Raw genomic sequence first — 21,279 nt, forward strand, 5'->3', positions numbered from 1 at the left:
GTGTGTATGTGTGTGTGTGTGTGTGTGTGTGTGTGTGTGTGTGTGTGTGTGTTTGTGTGTGTGTGTGTGTGTGTGTGTGTGTGTGTGTGTGTGTGTGTGTGTGTGTGTGTGTGTGTGTGTAAGCATGCATTGAGTTAACATGGAAAAACTGGTTTGCTTTAGTGCAGAAAACTGGTTTAAAGTGAAAGTGAGCCAATAAGTGGTCTTCTACTGCCCTCTGCTGGCCATTCTACTTAATAATGAAATATTTTACATGTGCTTTTGCATTCATACTTGGACACACACTAAAAATCACGTATATAACTAACTATTATAACACAATAATATTTTGTCAGTGTTCATCACCTCATTTGCACTGACACTTCACATATTTGCTAGTAATGTGGTTAATCATGCTAGAAACATTGTAAATCATAGTAAATAATACTGAAATGAGGTGTATCAAGGTAAATCATGCTAGAATCCTAATAAATCATTCTGGAACATGGTATATGATAGTAAATCATGCTAGAATCATATTAAATAATTCTAGAATGTGGCAAATCGTTGTGGGAGGAGCCTATTTTACTCAAATGGCTATAACTCAAGAAGTAAATGAGATATCTTCACCAAACTCAGTACACATGTGTATGGGTCCAATTTGAGGTCACAGTAAACAATTCTATGGAGATCGGAGCATAGGTGGCGCTATAACTGTTAAAAAGCTTTAAAACCATATATATCCCATGGCAAATTGCCTGTATTGGCTGTAAATGGTCTTTTCCATCTATTATGTCAGTGGTTACATGCTTGCTAAATAAATCTTAATAACTTTTGATGCTTTTGTGCTTAAATGCCTTAAAGGCCTTAACTGCTTGAACCCCGATAAATGCTGCTTGCAGCTTTAATTATTATTAGGGGCCAAGCACCGAAGGTGCGGAGGCACCTATTGTATTTGTTCCGGTTCTTATTATTATTAGGGGCCAAGCACGGAAGGTGCGGAGGCACCTATTGTTTTTTGTTCCGGTTCTTATTATTATTATTATTATTAGGGGCCAAGCACCGAAGGTGCGGAGGCACCTATTGTTTCTGTTCGCGTTCTTATTAGGGGCCAAGCACCGAAGGTGCGTAGGCACCTATTGTATCTGTTCCCGTTCTTATTAGGGGCCAAGCACCGAAGGTGCGGAGGCACCTATTGTTTCTGTTCGCGTTCTTATTATTAGGGGCCAAGCACCGAAGGTGCGGAGGCACCTATTGTATCCGTTCGCGTTCTTATTAGGGGCCAAGCACCGAAGGTGCGGAGGCACCTATTGTTTTCGTTCCCGTTCTTATTATTATTATTATTATTATTATTCTTCCTTCTTCCGACTGGGAGTCTATGGCAGCCCATAGAACCGATTGCGGGAAAGTTGTTTTGGTTTGACATTCTGATAGAGGACCGTCTCAACATTAAATACACCAATTTTGGTGTTTCTAAGTCATTCCCTCTAGCGCCACCACCTGTCCAAAATTTCACTTTTATTTTGCTAATAACTTTTGAACCGTAAGGCCAATCAGCGAAATTCTTTTTTCCACTGATTCCTGAGCTCATGGCGATTCGATTGCACCCTATGACGTCATTTGCCGTCATAAAAATATGGCCGCCATCTTGAATTTTCAAAAAAAGCTACTTTTTCGAACTCGTCCTAGACGGTTTGTCCGATTTGCACGAAAATTGAACCAGATCATCTTCAGGTAGTGCTGACAAAAAGTTATGGAATTCAAATGGATTCGTCAAACCGTTTTCGATAAACGCACGAATACATTTTACGTAGCGCTAGCAAAAACAGTCGTAAGGCCGTATCTCCGCAACGGTTTATCGTATTCAGACCAAACTTGGTACTTGTACTCACAAGCATGACCTGAGGCTACATGCTGTGTTTCGGCGCAGCGCCACCTACTGGTCCGGAGATATGAAAAATGGCTATTTTTGCTTATAACTTCTGAACAGTTTGTCCAAAAATCATACAATTGGTCTCGTTAGATTCAGGGCAACATGCCGAGTCGACTGATATCCAATTTGACCATATCGGTCATTTTGGCTGTCGGCCATTTTGAATTTTGTGCTAAAATTCTGTATTTTATGAACGCATGAACGGATTGTTACGAAACGTGGTATGGGTCATCAGCACAATGCCCTGAATGAGCCTGAGAAGTTTCGAAACAGCGCCACCTAGTGGGGAATTTTTTTTTTCAAATGCTTATAACTTTGGGTGTGGTCGACTTATTTTCACGAAACTCATCTTTTTAGACTCCTGAATCATTGCCGAGTCCTATGATACCAAACATGCTAGGTTTCGCCTTACGGTTTGTGTAGGGTTGTGATTTAGCGCTTAAAAAACATTTGGCTATATCTTCGAAACCGCTAGTCCGATCGAGACGAAACCACCGTCAGAAGTTTGGAAACATAGGTCGATAGCTATAAGCCAATGCCCAAATGCGAAAATATTGATGTTTAGGGGTAGTAAATTCCAAACAAAGTCATGTGTCAGTCATTTTTTACGTGTTTTTTCATATAAATGCCTATAACTCTGAAGCGAATTGAGATATTTTCACCAAAACTGACACACATATGTATGGGCTCACTCTGAGGACACGTAAAAAAAAATTGTGGGACTGAGCCTCTTGGTGGCGCTATAATAGAACAAAACATGAAATTCCCATTGACTTCAATAGAGTTTTGTGAAATAAAATGCTATTTTCATTCAAAACCTACTTTTTCGAACTCCTCCTACACCGATTGTCCGATTTTCACCAAAATCGAATCATATCATCTCCAGACTGTGCCGACTGAAAGTTATGGATTTCGTGTCGATTGACGAAACCGTTTTCGTATAGCGCAGCAGCAAAGTTGAGGCATGATGCTAAAAGCATTATTCAGGCTTTATCTCTGCAATGCCTTGACATATTGACACCAAACTTTGTATGTGTCATTGTCACTTCACTCTGACCACATCACATCAGTTTTGTAACTGCGCCACCTATTGGTCGAAAGTGATAATCCATTAAATCATATTTTTAATTACTGTTTATATGATTTTTCAGGCATTTCGCCTAAAATCTTCTTTAAATGTCTTTAATTGCTAATTGTTGCAGTTGATCTGACACTTTCAGCAATGTTGGCATGTCTTGTCGTCTTTTTCTGCTTGGCCCCGGTAATTGCTGCTTGCAGCTATATTTAGGGGCCAAGCACCGAAGGTGCGGAGGCACCTATTGTTTTCGTTCCCGTTCTTATTATTATTATTATTATTATTATTATTATTCTTCCTTCTTCCGACTGGGAGTCTATGGCAGCCCATAGAACCGATTGCGGGAAAGTTGTTTTGGTTTGACATTCTGATAGAGGACCGTCTCAACATTAAATACACCAATTTTGGTGTTTCTAAGTCATTCCCTCTAGCGCCACCACCTGTCCAAAATTTCACTTTTATTTTGCTAATAACTTTTGAACCGTAAGGCCAATCAGCGAAATTCTTTTTTCCACTGATTCCTGAGCTCATGGCGATTCGATTGCACCCTATGACGTCATTTGCCGTCATAAAAATATGGCCGCCATCTTGAATTTTCAAAAAAAGCTACTTTTTCGAACTCGTCCTAGACGGTTTGTCCGATTTGCACGAAAATTGAACCAGATCATCTTCAGGTAGTGCTGACAAAAAGTTATGGAATTCAAATGGATTCGTCAAACCGTTTTCGATAAACGCACGAATACATTTTACGTAGCGCTAGCAAAAACAGTCGTAAGGCCGTATCTCCGCAACGGTTTATCGTATTCAGACCAAACTTGGTACTTGTCATCACAGGTATGACCTGAGGCTACATGCTGTGTTTCGGCGCAGCGCCACCTACTGGTCCGGAGATATGGAAAATGGCTATTTTTGCTTATAGGTTTTGAACAGTTTGTCCAAAAATCATAAAATTGGTCTCGTTAGATTCAGGGCAACATGCCGATTCGACTGATATCCAATTTGACCATATCGGCCATTTTGACTGTCAGCCATTTTGAATTTTGTGCTAAAATGCTGTATTTTATGAACGCATGAACGAATTGTTACGAAACTTGGTATTGGTCATCATCACGATGTCCTGAAGGAACCTGAGAACTTTCGAAACAGCGCCACCTAGTGGTGAATTTTTTTTCCCAAATGCTTATAACTTTGGGTGTGGTCGACTTATTTTCACGAGACTCATCTCATTACAGTCCTGAATCGTTGCCGAGTCCCACGATACCAAACATGCTAGGTTTCGCCTTACGGTTTGTGTAGCGTTGTGATTTAGCGCTTAAAAAACATTTGGCTATATCTTCGAAACCGATAGTCCGATCAAGACGAAACCACCGTCAGAAGTTTGGAAACATAGGTCGATAGCTATACGCCAATGCCCAAATGCAAAAATATTGATGTTTAGGGGTAGTAAATTCCAATCAAAGTCATGTGTCAGTCATTTTTTACGTGTTTTTTCATATAAATGTCTATAACTCCGAAGCGAATTGAGATATCTTCACCAAAATTGACACACATATGTATGGGCTCACTCTGAGGACACATAAAAAAAATGGTGTGACTGAGCCTCTTGGTGGCGCTATAACAGAACAAAACATGAAATTCCCATTGACTTCAATACAGTTTTGTGAAATAAAATGCTATACTAAACAAATGCATTGGTGTAATATTACGAAACTCAGAATGTGCCATCAGCTCCATCCCTTGAAGGTACCCAAAAGATTTCGAGACAGCGCCACCTAGTGGTCAAAAGTTATAACAAAATTTCCAAAAAGGCTAATAACTTTTGAATAAATCTGGCTATTGAAATGCCACTGGTCTTAATAGATTCCCTGGGTCAAGCCGAGAACATAGATACCAAGTTTTCCTTATTTGGCCAAACTTCCTGTCCGCCATCTTGATTTTCATTCAAAACCTACTTTTTCGAACTCCTCCTAGACCGTTTGTCCGATTTTCACCAAAATCGAATCGTATCATCTCCAGACTGTGCCGACTAAACGTTATGGATTTCGTGTCGATAGACGAAACTGTTTTCGTATAGCGCAGCAGCAAAGTTGAGGCATGATGCCAAAAGCACTATTCAGGCTTTATCTCTGAAATCCCTTGAAATATTGACACCAAACTTTGTATATGTCATTGTCACTTCACTCTGACCACATCACATCAGTTTTGTAACTGCTCCACCTATTGGTCGAAAGTGATAATCCATTAAATCATATTTTAAATGACTTTTTATATGATTTTTCAGCCATTTCGCCTAAAATCCTCTTTAAATGTATTTAATTGCTCATTGTTCCAGTTGGTCTGACACCTTCAGCCATGTTGGCATATCCTGTCATCTGCTTGCGCTTGGCCCCGATAATTGCTGCTTGCAGCTATATTTATTATTATTCTTCTTCTTCCGACTAGGCGTCTATGGCAGCCCATAGAACCGATTGCGGGAAAGTTGTTTTGGTTTGACATTCTGATAGAGCACAGTCCCAACATTAAATACACCAATTTTGGTGTTTCTAAGTCATTCCCTCTAGCGCCACCACCTGTCCAAAGTTTCACTTTTATTTTGCTAATAACTTTTGAACCGTAAGGCCAATCAACAAAATTCTTTTTTCATCTGATTCCTGAGCTCATGCCAATTCGATTGCATACTATGACTTCATTTTCCGTAATAAAAATATGGCCGCCATTTTGAATCATTCGAAAAAGCTACTTTTTCGAACTCGTCCTAGACAGTTTGTCCGATTTGCACGAAAATTGAACCAGATCATCTTCAGGGAGGGGTGACAAAAAGTTATGGAATTCAAATTGATTCGTCAAACCGTTTTCGATAAACGCTCGAACAAATTTTACGTAGCGCCTGCAAAAACAGCCGTAAGGCTGTATCTCCGCAACGGTTTATCGTATTCAGACCAAACTTGGTACATGTCATCACAAGCATGACCTGAGGCTACATGCTGCGTTTCGGCGCAGCGCCACCTACTGGTCCGGAGATATGAAAAATGGTTATTTTTGCTTATAACTTCTGAACTGTTTGTCCAAAAATCATAAAATTGGTCTCGTTAGATTCAGGGCGACATGCCGAGTCGACTGATATCCAATTTTACCATATCGGCCATTTTGACTGTCGGCCATTTTGAATTATGTGCTAAAATGCTGTATTTTAGGAACGCATGAACGGATTGTTACAAAACTTGGCATGGGTCATCAGCACGATGTCCTGAAGGAGTGTGAGAAGTTTCGAAACAGCGCCACCTAGTGGTGAAATTTTTTTTTCAAACGCTTATAACTTTGGGTTTGGTCGACTTATTTTCACAAGACTCATCTAATTAGACTCCTGAAACCTTGCCGAGTCCTACGATACCAAACATGTTAGGTTTCGCCTAACGGTTTGTGTAGCGTTTTTATTTAGCGCTTAAAAAACATTAGGCTATATCTTCGAAACCGTTTGTCCGATCGAGACGAAACCACCGTCAGAAGTTTGGAATCATAGCTTGTTAACTATATGCACACGCCCAAATGCGAAAATATTGATGTTTAGGGGTAGTAATATTCAATCAAAGTCATGTGTCAGTCATTTTTTACGTGTTTTTTCATATAAATGTCTATAACTCCGAAGCAAATTGAGATTTTTGCACCAAAATCGACACATATATGTATGGGCTCACTCTGATGACACTTAAAAAAAATGGTGGGACTGAGCCTCTTGGTGGCGCTATAATAGAACAAAACAGGAAATTCCCATTGATTTCAATACAGTTTTGTGAAATAAAATGCTATACTAAACAAATGCATTGGTGTAATATTACGAAACTCAGAATGTGCCTTCAGCACCATCCCTTGAAGGTACTCAAAATATTTCGAAACAGCGCCACCTAGTGGTCAAAAGTTATAACAAAATTTCCAAAAAGACTAATAACTTTTGAATAAATCTGGCTATTGAAATGCCACTAGTCTTAATAGATTCCTTGGGTCAAGCCGAGAACATGGATACCGAGTTTTCCTTATTTGGCCGAACTTCCTGTCCGCCATCTTGATTTTCAGTCAAAACATACTTTTTCGAACTCCTCCTAGACCGTTTGTCCGATTTTCACCAAAATCGAATCGTATCATCTCCAGACCGTGCCGACTAAAAGTTACGGATTCCGTGTCGATAGACGAAACTATTTTCGTATAGCGCAGCAGCAAAGTTGAGGCATGATGCTAATAGCACTATTCAGGCTTTATCTCTGCAATGCCTTGACATATTAACACCAAACTTTGTATGTGCCATTGTCACTTCACTCTGACCACGTCACATCAGTTTTGTAACTGCGCCACCTATTGGTCGAAAGTGATAATCCATTAAATCATATTTTTAATTATTGTTTCTATGATTTTTTCAGGCATTTTGCATAAAATCCTCTTTAAAGTCTTTAATTGCTCATTGTCGCAGTTGGTCTGACACTTTCAGACATGTTGGCATGTCTTGTCATCTGATTGCGCTTGGCCCCGGTAATTGCTGCTTGCAGCTATATTTAGGGGCCAAGCACCGAAGGTGCGGAGGCACCTATTGTTTCTGTTCGCGTTCTTATTATTAGGGGCCAAGCACCGAAGGTGCGGAGGCACCTATTGTTTTCGTTCGCGTTCTTATTATTATTATTATTATTATTATTATTCTTCATTGTTCCGACTGGGAGTCTATGGCAGCCCATAGAACCGATTGCGGGAAAGTTGTAATGGTTTGACATTCTGATAGAGGACAGTCCCAACATTAAATACACCAATTTTGGTGTGTCTAAGTCATTCCCTCTAGCGCCACCAACTGTCCAAAGTTTCACTCATGTTTCTGCTAATAACTTTTGAACCACAAGGGCTAGAAACAAAATTCTTTTTTCCTCTGATTTCTGAGCTCAGGGCGATTCGATTGCACCCTATGACGTCATTTTTCGTCATAATAATTTTTCCGCCATTTTGAATTTTCCGAAAAACCTACTTTTTCAAACTCCTCCTAGGCCGTTGCTCCAATTTCCACGAAAATTGAATCAGATCATCATCAGACCATGCCGACAAAAAGTTATGGAATTCGTGTTGATTCATCAAACCGTTCTCGAATACCGCGCAAACAAATTTTACGTAGCGCTTGCGAAAACAGACACAAGCCAGTATCTCCTCAACACTTTATCATATTAAGACCAAACTTGGTACATCTCATCACAAGCATGACCTGAGGCAACATGCTGCGTTTCGGCACAGTGCCACCTACTGGTCCGGAGATATGAAAAATGGCTATTTTTGCTTATAACTTCTGAATGGTTTGTCCAAAAATCATAAAAGTGGTCTCGTTAGATTCAGGGCATCATGCTGAGTCGACTGATATCCAATTTTCCCCGATCAGCCATTTTGGCTGTCGGCCATTTTGAATTATGTGCTAAAATGCTGTATTTTATGAACGCGTGAATGTATCGTTACAAAACTCGGAATGGATCATCAGCACGATGCCCTGAAGGAGCCTGAGAAGTTTCGAAACAGTGCCACCTAGTGGTGAATTTTTTTCCCCAAATGCTTCCAAATGCTTATAACTTTGGGTGTGGTCGACTTATTTTCACGAGACTCATCTCATTAGAGTCCTGAATCGTTGCTGAGTCCCACGATACCAAACATGCTAGGTTTTGCCTTACGGTTTGTGTAGCGTTGTGATTTAGCGCTTAAAAAACATTTGGCTATATCTTCGAAACCGCTAGTCCGATCGAGACGAAACCACCTTCAGAAGTTTGGAAACATAGGTCGATAGCTATACGCCAATGCCCAAATGCGAAAATATTGATGTTTAGGGGTAGTAAATTCCAATCAAAGTCATGTGTCAGTCATTTTTTACGTGTTTTTTCATATAAATGTCTATAACTCCGAAGCGAATTGAGATATTTTCACCAAAATCGACACACATATGTACGAGCTCACTCTGAGGACATGTAAAAAAAATGGTGGGACTCAGCCTCTTGGTAGCGCTATAATAGAACAAAACATGAAATTCCCATTGACTTCAATACAGTTTTGTGAAATAAAATGCTATACTAAACAAATGCATTGGTGTAATATTACGAAACTCAAAATGTGCCATCAGCACCATTCCCTGAAGGTACCCAAAATATTTCAAGACAGTGCCACCTAGTGGTCAAAAGTTATAACAACATTTCCATAAAGGCTAATAACTTTTGAATAAATCTGACTACTGAAATGCCACTGGTCTTAATAGATTCCTTGGGTCAAGCCGAGAACATAGATACCAAGTTTTCCTTATTTGGCCAAACTTCCTGTCCGCCATCTTGATTTTCATTCAAAACCTACTTTTTCGAACTCCTCCTAGACCGTTTGTCCGATTTTCACCAAAATCGAATCGTATCATCTCCAGACTGTGCTGACTAAAAGTTATGGATTTCGTGTCTATAGACGAAACCGTTTTCGTATAGCGTAGCAGCAAACTTGAGGCATGATGCTAAAAGCACTATTCAGGCTTTATCTCTGCAATGCCTTGACATATTGACACCAAACTTTGTATGTGTCATTGTCACTTCACTCTGACCACATCACATCACATTTGTAACTGCGCCACCTATTGGTCGAAAGTGATAATCCATTAAATCATATTTTGAATGACTTTTTATATGATTTTTCAGCCATTTCGCCTAAAATCCTCTTTAAATGTATTTAATTGCTCATTGTTGCAGATGGTCTGACACCTTCAGCCATGTTGGCATATCCTGTCATCTGCTTGCGCTTGGCCCCGATAATTGCTGCTTGCAGCTATATTTATTCTTCTTCTTCTTCCGCCATGGGAGTCTATGGCAGCCCATAGAACCGATTGCGGGAAAGTTGTTTTGGTTTGACATTCTGATAGAGGACAGTCCCAACATTAAATACACCAATTTTTGTGTTTCTAAGTCATTCCCTCTAGCGCCACCACCTGTCCAAAGTTTCACTTTTATTTTGCTAATAACTTTTGAACCGTAAGGCCAATCAACAAAATTCTTTTTTCCTCTGATTCCTGAGCTCATGCCGATTCGATTGCACCCTATGACGTCATTTTCCGTCATATAAATATGGCCGCCATTTTGAATTTTCTGAAAAAGCTACTTTTTCGAACTCATCCTAGACGGTTTGTCCGATTTGCACGAAAATTGAACCAGATCATCTTCAGGCAGTGCTGACCAAAAGTTATGGAATTCAAATTGATTTGTCAAACCGTTTTCGATAAACGCACGAATACATTTTACGTAGCGCTAGCAAAAACAGTCGTAAGGCTGTATCTCCGCAACGGTTTATCGTATTCAGACCAAACTTGGTACATGTACTCACAAGCATGACCTGAGGCTACATGCTGCGTTTCGGCGCAGCGCCACCTACTGGTCCGGAGATATGAAAAATGGTGATTTTTGCTTATAACTTCTGAACAGTTTGTCCAAAAATCATAAAATTGGTCTTGATAGATTCAGGGCGACATGCCGAGTCGACTGATATCCAATTTTGCCATATCGGCCATTTTGACTGTCGGCCATTTTGAATTTTGTGCTAAAATGCTGTATTTTAACAACGCATGGACGGATTGTTACGAAACTATGCATGGGTCATCAACACGATGTCCTGAAGGAGTGTGAGAAGTTTCGAAACAGCGCCACCTAGTGGTGAATTTTTTTCCCCAAATGCTTATAACTTTGGTTGTGATCGACTTATTTTCACGAAACTCATCTCATTAGATTCCTGAATCGTTGTTGAGTCCTACGATACCAAACATGCTAGGTTTCGCCTTACGGTTTGTGTAGCGTTGTTATTTAGCGCTTAAAAAACATTAGGCTATATCTTCGAAACCGCTTGTCCGATCGAGACGAAACCACCGTCAGAAGTTTGGAAACATAGGTCGATAGCTAAACGCCAATGCCCAAATGCGAAAATATTGATGTTTAGGGGTAGTAAAATTCAAACAAAGTCATGTGTCAGTCATTTTTTACGTGTTTTTTCATATAAATGTTTATAACTCTAAAGCAAATTGAGATATTTTCACCAAAACTGACACACATATGTATGGGCTCACTCTGAGGACACGTAAAAAAAATTGTGGGACTGAGCCTCTTGGTGGCGCTATAATAGAACAAAACATGAAATTCCCATTGACTTCAATACAGTTTTGTGAGATAAAATGCTATTTTCATTCAAAATCTACTTTTTCGAACTCCTCCCACACCGTTTGTCCGATTTTCACCAAAATCGAATCGTATCATCCCCAGACTGTGCCGACTAAAAGTTATGGATTTCGTGTCAATTGACGAAACCGTTTTCGTATAGCGCAGCAGCAAATTTGAGGCATGATGCTAATAGCACTATTCAGGCTTTATCTCTGCAATGCCTTGACATATTGACACCAAACTTTGTATGTGTCATTGTCTCCTCACTCTGACCACATCACATCAGTTTTGTAACTGTGCCACCTATTTGTCGAAAGTGATAATCCATTAAATCATATTTTTAATTACTGTTTCTATGATTTTTCAGCCATTTCGTCTAAAATCCTCTTTAAATGTCTTTAATTGCTCATTGTTGCAGTTGGTCTGACACTTTCAGACATGTCGAAATGTCTTGTTGTCTTATTCTGCTTGGCCCCGGTAATTGCTGCTTGCAGCTATATTTAGGGGCCAAGCACCGAAGGTGCGGAGGCACCTATTGTTTCTGTTCGCGTTCTTATTAGGGGCCAAGCACCGAAGGTGCGGAGGCACCTATTGTTTTCGTTCCCGTTCTTATTATTATTATTAGGGGCCAAGCACCGAAGGTGCGGAGGCACCTATTGTTTTCGTTCGCGTTCTTATTATTAGGGGCCAAGCACCGAAGGTGCGGAGGCACCTATTGTTTTCGTTCGCGTTCTTATTATTATTATTATTATTATTATTATTCTTCATTGTTCCGACTGGGAGTCTATGGCAGCCCATAGAACCGATTGCGGGAAAGTTGTAATGGTTTGACATTCTGATAGAGGACAGTCCCAACATTAAATACACCAATTTTGGTGTGTCTAAGTCATTCCCTCTAGCGCCACCAACTGTCCAAAGTTTCACTCATGTTTCTGCTAATAACTTTTGAACCACAAGGGCTAGAAACAAAATTCTTTTTTCCTCTGATTTCTGAGCTCAGGGCGATTCGATTGCACCCTATGACGTCATTTTTCGTCATAATAATTTTTCCGCCATTTTGAATTTTCCGAAAAACCTACTTTTTCAAACTCCTCCTAGGCCGTTGCTCCAATTTCCACGAAAATTGAATCAGATCATCATCAGACCATGCCGACAAAAAGTTATGGAATTCGTGTTGATTCATCAAACCGTTCTCGAATACCGCGCAAACAAATTTTACGTAGCGCTTGCGAAAACAGACACAAGCCAGTATCTCCTCAACACTTTATCATATTAAGACCAAACTTGGTACATCTCATCACAAGCATGACCTGAGGCAACATGCTGCGTTTCGGCACAGTGCCACCTACTGGTCCGGAGATATGAAAAATGGCTATTTTTGCTTATAACTTCTGAATGGTTTGTCCAAAAATCATAAAAGTGGTCTCGTTAGATTCAGGGCATCATGCTGAGTCGACTGATATCCAATTTTCCCCGATCAGCCATTTTGGCTGTCGGCCATTTTGAATTATGTGCTAAAATGCTGTATTTTATGAACGCGTGAATGTATCGTTACAAAACTCGGAATGGATCATCAGCACGATGCCCTGAAGGAGCCTGAGAAGTTTCGAAACAGTGCCACCTAGTGGTGAATTTTTTTCCCCAAATGCTTCCAAATGCTTATAACTTTGGGTGTGGTCGACTTATTTTCACGAGACTCATCTCATTAGAGTCCTGAATCGTTGCTGAGTCCCACGATACCAAACATGCTAGGTTTTGCCTTACGGTTTGTGTAGCGTTGTGATTTAGCGCTTAAAAAACATTTGGCTATATCTTCGAAACCGCTAGTCCGATCGAGACGAAACCACCTTCAGAAGTTTGGAAACATAGGTCGATAGCTATACGCCAATGCCCAAATGCGAAAATATTGATGTTTAGGGGTAGTAAATTCCAATCAAAGTCATGTGTCAGTCATTTTTTACGTGTTTTTTCATATAAATGTCTATAACTCCGAAGCGAATTGAGATATTTTCACCAAAATCGACACACATATGTACGAGCTCACTCTGAGGACATGTAAAAAAAATGGTGGGACTCAGCCTCTTGGTAGCGCTATAATAGAACAAAACATGAAATTCCCATTGACTTCAATACAGTTTTGTGAAATAAAATGCTATACTAAACAAATGCATTGGTGTAATATTACGAAACTCAAAATGTGCCATCAGCACCATTCCCTGAAGGTACCCAAAATATTTCAAGACAGTGCCACCTAGTGGTCAAAAGTTATAACAACATTTCCATAAAGGCTAATAACTTTTGAATAAATCTGACTACTGAAATGCCACTGGTCTTAATAGATTCCTTGGGTCAAGCCGAGAACATAGATACCAAGTTTTCCTTATTTGGCCAAACTTCCTGTCCGCCATCTTGATTTTCATTCAAAACCTACTTTTTCGAACTCCTCCTAGACCGTTTGTCCGATTTTCACCAAAATCGAATCGTATCATCTCCAGACTGTGCTGACTAAAAGTTATGGATTTCGTGTCTATAGACGAAACCGTTTTCGTATAGCGTAGCAGCAAACTTGAGGCATGATGCTAAAAGCACTATTCAGGCTTTATCTCTGCAATGCCTTGACATATTGACACCAAACTTTGTATGTGTCATTGTCACTTCACTCTGACCACATCACATCACATTTGTAACTGCGCCACCTATTGGTCGAAAGTGATAATCCATTAAATCATATTTTGAATGACTTTTTATATGATTTTTCAGCCATTTCGCCTAAAATCCTCTTTAAATGTATTTAATTGCTCATTGTTGCAGATGGTCTGACACCTTCAGCCATGTTGGCATATCCTGTCATCTGCTTGCGCTTGGCCCCGATAATTGCTGCTTGCAGCTATATTTATTATTATTAGGGGCCAAGCACCGAAGGTGCGGAGGCACCTATTGTATCTGTTCCGTTTCTTATTATTAGGGGCCAAGCACCGAAGGTGCGGAGGCACCTATTGTTTTCGTTCCCGTTCTTATTATTATTATTATTATTATTATTATTATTCTTCCTTCTTCCGACTGGGAGTCTATGGCAGCCCATAGAACCGATTGCGGGAAAGTTGTTTTGGTTTGACATTCTGATAGAGGACCGTCTCAACATTAAATACACCAATTTTGGTGTTTCTAAGTCATTCCCTCTAGCGCCACCACCTGTCCAAAATTTCACTTTTATTTTGCTAATAACTTTTGAACCGTAAGGCCAATCAGCGAAATTCTTTTTTCCACTGATTCCTGAGCTCATGGCGATTCGATTGCACCCTATGACGTCATTTGCCGTCATAAAAATATGGCCGCCATCTTGAATTTTCAAAAAAAGCTACTTTTTCGAACTCGTCCTAGACGGTTTGTCCGATTTGCACGAAAATTGAACCAGATCATCTTCAGGTAGTGCTGACAAAAAGTTATGGAATTCAAATGGATTCGTCAAACCGTTTTCGATAAACGCACGAATACATTTTACGTAGCGCTAGCAAAAACAGTCGTAAGGCCGTATCTCCGCAACGGTTTATCGTATTCAGACCAAACTTGGTACTTGTACTCACAAGCATGACCTGAGGCTACATGCTGTGTTTCGGCGCAGCGCCACCTACTGGTCCGGAGATATGAAAAATGGCTATTTTTGCTTATAACTTCTGAACAGTTTGTCCAAAAATCATACAATTGGTCTCGTTAGATTCAGGGCAACATGCCGAGTCGACTGATATCCAATTTGACCATATCGGTCATTTTGGCTGTCGGCCATTTTGAATTTTGTGCTAAAATTCTGTATTTTATGAACGCATGAACGGATTGTTACGAAACGTGGTATGGGTCATCAGCACAATGCCCTGAATGAGCCTGAGAAGTTTCGAAACAGCGCCACCTAGTGGTGAATTTTTTTTTTCAAATGCTTATAACTTTGGGTGTGGTCGACTTATTTTCACGAAACTCATCTTTTTAGACTCCTGAATCATTGCCGAGTCCTACGATACCAAACATGCTAGGTTTTGCCTTACAATTTGTGTAGCGTTGTGATTTAGCGCTTAAAAAACATTTGGCTATATCTTTGAAACCGCTAGTCCGATCGAGACGAAACCACCGTCAGAAGTTTGGAAACATAGGTCGATAGCTATACGCCAATGCCCAAATGCGAAAATATTGATGTTTAGGGGTACTAATTTCCAATCAAAGTCATGTGTCAGTCATTTTTTTCGTGTTTTTTCATATAAATGTCTATAACTCCGAAGCAAATTGAGATTTTTGCACCAAAATCGACACATATATGTATGGGCTCACTCTGAGGACACATAAAAAAAATGGTGGGACTGAGCCTCTTGGTGGCGCTATAATAGAACAAAACATGAAATTCCCATTGACTTCAATGCAGTTTTGTGAAATAAAATGCTATACTAAACAAATGCATTGGTGTAATATTACGAAACTCAGAATGTGCCATCAGCACCATCCCCTGAAGGTACCCAAAATATTTAGAGACAGCGCCACCTAGTGGTCAAAAGTTATAACAACATTTCCAAAACTGCTAATAACTTTTGAATACATCGGCCTATGTAAATGCCACTGGTCTTAATAGATTCCTTGGGTCAAGCCGAGAACATAGATACCAAATTTTCCTTATTTGGTCAAACTTCTTGTCCGCCATCTTGATTTTCATTCAAAACCTACTTTTTCGAACTCCTCCTAGACCGTTTGTCCGATTTTCACCAAAATCGAATCGTATCATCTCCAGACCGTGCCGACTAAAAGTTATGGATTTCGTGTCGATAGACGAAACCGTTCGTATAGCGCAGCAGCAAAGTTGAGGCATGATGCTAATAGCATTAATTAAGGCTTTATCTCTGCAATGCCTTGACATATTGACACCAAACTTTGTATGTGTCATTGTAACTTCACTCTGACCACATCACATCAGTTTTGTAACTGCGCCACCTATTGGTCGAAAGTGATAATCCATCAAATCATATTTTTATTTATTGTTTCTATGATTTTTCAGGCATTTTGCCTAAAATCCTCTTTAAATGTCTTTAATTGCTCATTGTTGCAGTTGGTCTGACACTTTCAGACATGTCGGCATGTCTTGTCGTCTTATTCAGCTTGGCCCCGGTAATGGCTGCTTGCAGCTATATTTATTATTATTGTTATTATTATTATTCTTCCGCCATGGGAGTCTATGGCAGCCCATAGAACCGATTGCGGGAAAGTTGTTTTGGTTTGACATTCTGATAGAGGACCGTCTCAACATTAAATACACCAATTTTGGTGTTTCTAAGTCATTCCCTCTAGCGCCACCACCTGTCCAAAGTTTCACTTTTACTTTGCTAATAACTTTTGAACCGTAAGGCCAATCAGCGAAATTCTTTTTTTCTCTGATTCCTGAGCTCATGGCGATTCGATTGCACCCTATGACGTCATTTTCCGTCATAAAAATATGGCCGCCATCTTGAATTTTCAAAAAAAGCTACTTTTTCGAACTCGTCCTAGACGGTTTGTCCGATTTGCACGAAAATTGAACCAGATCATCTTCAGGTAGTGCTGACAAAAAGTTATGGAATTCAAATGGATTCGTCAAACCGTTTTCGATAAACGCACAAATACATTTTACGTAGCGCTAGCAAAAACAGTCGTAAGGCCGTATCTCCGCAACGGTTTATCGTATTCAGACCAAACTTGGTACATGTACTCACAAGCATGACCTGAGGCTACATGCTGTGTTTCGGCGCAGCGCCACCTACTGGTCCGGAGATATGAAAAATGGCTATTTTTGCTTATAACTTCTGAACAGTTTGTCCAAAAATCATACAATTGGTCTCGTTAGATTCAGGGCAACATGCCGAGTCGACTGATATCCAATTTGACCATATCGGTCATTTTGGCTGTCGGCCATTTTGAATTTTGTGCTAAAATTCTGTATTTTATGAACGCATGAACGGATTGTTACGAAACGTGGTATGGGTCATCAGCACAATGCCCTGAATGAGCCTGAGAAGTTTCGAAACAGCGCCACCTAGTGGTGAATTTTTTTTTTCAAATGCTTATAACTTTGGGTGTGGTCGACTTATTTTCACGAAACTCATCTTTTTAGACTCCTGAATCGTTGCCGAGTCCTACGATACCAAACATGCTAGGTTTTGCCTTACGGTTTGTGTAACGTTGTGATTTAGCGCTTAAAAAACATTTGGCTATATCTTTGAAACCGCTAGTCCGATCGAGACGAAACCACCGTCAGAAGTTTGAAAACATAGGTCGATAGCTATACGCCAATGCCCAAATGCGAAAATATTGATGTTTAGGGGTACTAATTTCCAATCAAAGTCATGTGTCAGTCATTTTTTTCGTGTTTTTTCATATAAATGTCTATAACTCCGAAGCGAATTGAGATATTTTCACCAAAATTGACACACATATGTATGGGCTCACTCTGAGGACACGTAAAAAAAATTGTGGGACTGAGCCTCTTGGTGGCGCTATAATTGAACAAAATATGAAATTCCCATTGACTTCAATACAGTTTTGTGAAATAAAATGCTATACTAAACAAATGCATTGGTGTAATATTACGAAACTCAGATTGTGTCATCAGCACCATCCCCTGAAGGCAACCAAAATATTTCAAGACAGCGCCACCTAGTGGTCAAAAGTTATAACAAAATTTCCAAAAAGGCTAATAACTTTTGAATAAATCTGGCTATTGAAATGCCACGGGTCTTAATAGATTCCTTGGGTCAAGCCGAGAACATAGATACCAAGTTTTCCTTATTTGGCCAAACTTCCTGTCCGCCATCTTGATTTTCATTCAAAACCTACTTTTTCGAACTCCTCCTAGACCGTTTGTCCGATTTTCACCAAAATCGAATCGTATCATCTCCAGACTGTGCCGACAAAAAGTTATGGATTTCGTGTCGATTGATGAAACCGTTTTCGTATAGCACAGCAGCAAAGTTGAGGCATGATGCCAAAATGACTATTCAGGCTTTATATCTGCAATGCCTCGACATATTGACACAAAACTTTGTATGTGTCACTGTCTCCTTACTCTGACCACACCACATCAATTTCGTAACAGCGCCACCTTTTGGTCAAAAGTGACAATCCATTAAATCATATTTTGAATCACTTTTTACATGATTTTTCAGCCATTTCGCCTAAAATCCTCTTTAAATGTCTTTAATTGCTCGTTGTTGCAGTTGGTCTGACACTTTCAGACATGTTGGCATGTCTTGTCGTCTTATTCTGCTTGGCCCCGGTAATGGCTGCTTGCAGCTATATTTATTATTATTATTCTTCATTGTTCCGACTGGGAGTCTATGGCAGCCCATAGAACCGATTGTGGGAAAGTTGTAATGGTTTGACATTCTGATAGAGGACAGTCCCAACATTAAATATACCAATTTTGGTGTGTCTAAGTCATTCCCTCTAGCGCCACCAACTGTCCAAAGTTTCACTCATGTTTCTGCTAATAACTTTTGAACCACAATGGCTAGAAACAAAATTCTTTTTTCCTCTGATTCGTGAGCTCATGGCGATTCGATTGCACCCTATGGCATCATTTTCCGTCATTATAATTTTTCCGCCATTTTGAATTTTCCGAAAAAGCTACTTTTTCGAACTCCTCCTAGGCCGTCGCTCCAATTTCCACGAAAATTGAATCAGATCATCTTCAGACCATGCCGACAAAAAGTTATGGAATTCGTGTTGATTCGTCGAACCGTTCTCGAATACCGCGCAAACAAATTTTATGTAGCGCTTGCGGAAATAGACACAAGCCAGTATCTCCTCAACACTTTATCATATTCAGACCAAACTTGGTACATGTCATCACAAGCATGACCTGAGGCTACATGCTGCGTTTCGGCGCAGCGCCACCTACTGGTCCGGAGATATGAAAAATGGCTATTTTTGCTTATAACTTCTGAACAGTTTGTCCAAAAATCATAAAAGTGGTCTCGTTAGATTCAGGGCGTCATGCTGAGTCGACTGATATCCAATTTTCCCCGATCAGCCATTTTGGCTGTCGGCCATTTTGAATTATGTGCTAAAATGCTGTATTTTAGGAATGCATGAACGTATCGTTACGAAACTCGGTATGGGTCATCAGCATGATGTCCTGAAGGAGCCTGAGAAGTTTCGAAACAGTGCCATCTAGTGGTGAATTTTTTTCCCCAAATACTTCCAAATGCTTCTAACTTTGGGTGTGGTCAACTTATTTTCACAGGACTCATCTCTTTAGACTCCTGAATCGTTGCCGAGTCCAACGATACCAAACATGTTAGGTTTTGCCTTATGGTTTGTGTAGCGTTGTGATTTAGCGCTTAAAAAACATTTGGCTATATCTTTGAAACCGCTTGTCCGATCGAGACGAAACCACCTTCAGAAGTTTGAAAACATAGGTCGATAGCTATACGCCAATGCCCAAATACGAAAATATTGATAGTAAGGGGTAGTAAAATCCAATCAAAGTCATGTGTCAGTCATTTTTTACGTGTTTTTTCATATAAATGTCTATAACTCCAAAGCGAATTGAGATATTTTCACCAAAATTGACACAAATATGCATGGGCTCACTCTGAGGACACATTAAAAAAATGGTGGGACTGAGCCTCTTGGTGGCGATATAAAAGAACAAAACATGAAATTCCCATTGACTTCAATACAGTTTTGTGAATTAAAATGCTATACTAAACAAATGCATTGGTGTAATATTACGAAACTCAGAATGTGCCATCAGCACCATCCCCTGAAGGTACCCAAAATATTTCGAGAGAGCGCCACCTAGTGATCAAATGTTATGACAAAATTTCCAAAAAGGCTAATAAATTTTGAATAAATCTGGCTTTTGAAATGCCACTGGTCTTAATAGATTCCTTCGGTCAAGCCGAGAACATAGATACCAAGTTTTCCTTATTTGGCCAAACTTCCTGTCCGCCATCTTGATTTTCAGTCAAAACCTACTTTTTCGAACTCCTCCTAGACCGTTTGTCCAATTTTCACCAAAATCGAATCGTATCATCTCCAGACTATGCTGAATAAAAGTTATGGATTTCGTGTCAATAGACGAAACCGTTTTCGTATAGCGTAGCAGCAAAGTTGAGGCATGATGCTAAAAGCACTATTCAGGCTTTATCTCTGCAATGCCTTGACATATTGACACCAAACTTTGTATGCGTCATTGTCACTTCACTCTGACCACATCACATCACTTTTGTAACTGCGCCACCTATTGGTCGAAAGTGATAATCCATTAAATCATATTTTAAATGACTTTTTATATGATTTTTCAGCCATTTCATCTAAAATCCTCTTAAAATGTATTTAACTGCTCATTGTTCCAGTTGGTCTGACACTTTCAGCCATGTTGGCATATCCTGTCGTCTGCTTGCGCTTGGCCCCGATAATTGCTGCTTGCAGCTATATTTAGGGGCCAAGCACCGAAGGTGCGGAGGCACCTATTGTATCTGTTCCGTTTCTTATTAGGGGCCAAGCACCGAAGGTGCGGAGGCACCTATTGTTTTCGTTCGCGTTCTTATTATTATTATTATTAGGGGCCAAGCACCGAAGGTGCGGAGGCACCTATTGTATCTGTTCCCGTTCTTATTATTATTCTTCTTCTTCCGCCATGGGAGTCTATGGCAGCCCATAGAACCAATTGCGGGAAAGTTGTTTTGGTTTGACATTCTGATAGAGGACAGTCCCAACATTAAGTACACCAATTTTTGTGTTTCTAAGTCATTCCCTCTAGCGCCACCACCTGTCCAAAGTTTCACTTTTACTTTGCTAATAACTTTTGAACCGTAAGGCCAATCAGCAAAATCCTTTTTTCCTCTGATTCCTGAGCTCATGACGATTCGATTGCACCCTATATCGTCATTTTCCGTCATAAAAACATGGCCGCCATTTTGAATTTTCCTAAAAAGGTACTTTTTCGAACTCGTCCTAGACGGTTTGTCCGATTTGCACGAAAATTGAATCGGATCATCTTCAAGCAGGGCTGACAAAAAGTTATTAAAATCTTGTTGATTCGTCAAACCGTTTTCGATAAACGCTCGAACAAATTTTACGTAGCGCTTGCA

This window comes from Scardinius erythrophthalmus (assembly GCF_964197995.2).
Source record: "Scardinius erythrophthalmus genome assembly, chromosome: 18".
Classification (NCBI taxonomy): domain Eukaryota; kingdom Metazoa; phylum Chordata; class Actinopteri; order Cypriniformes; family Leuciscidae; genus Scardinius; species Scardinius erythrophthalmus.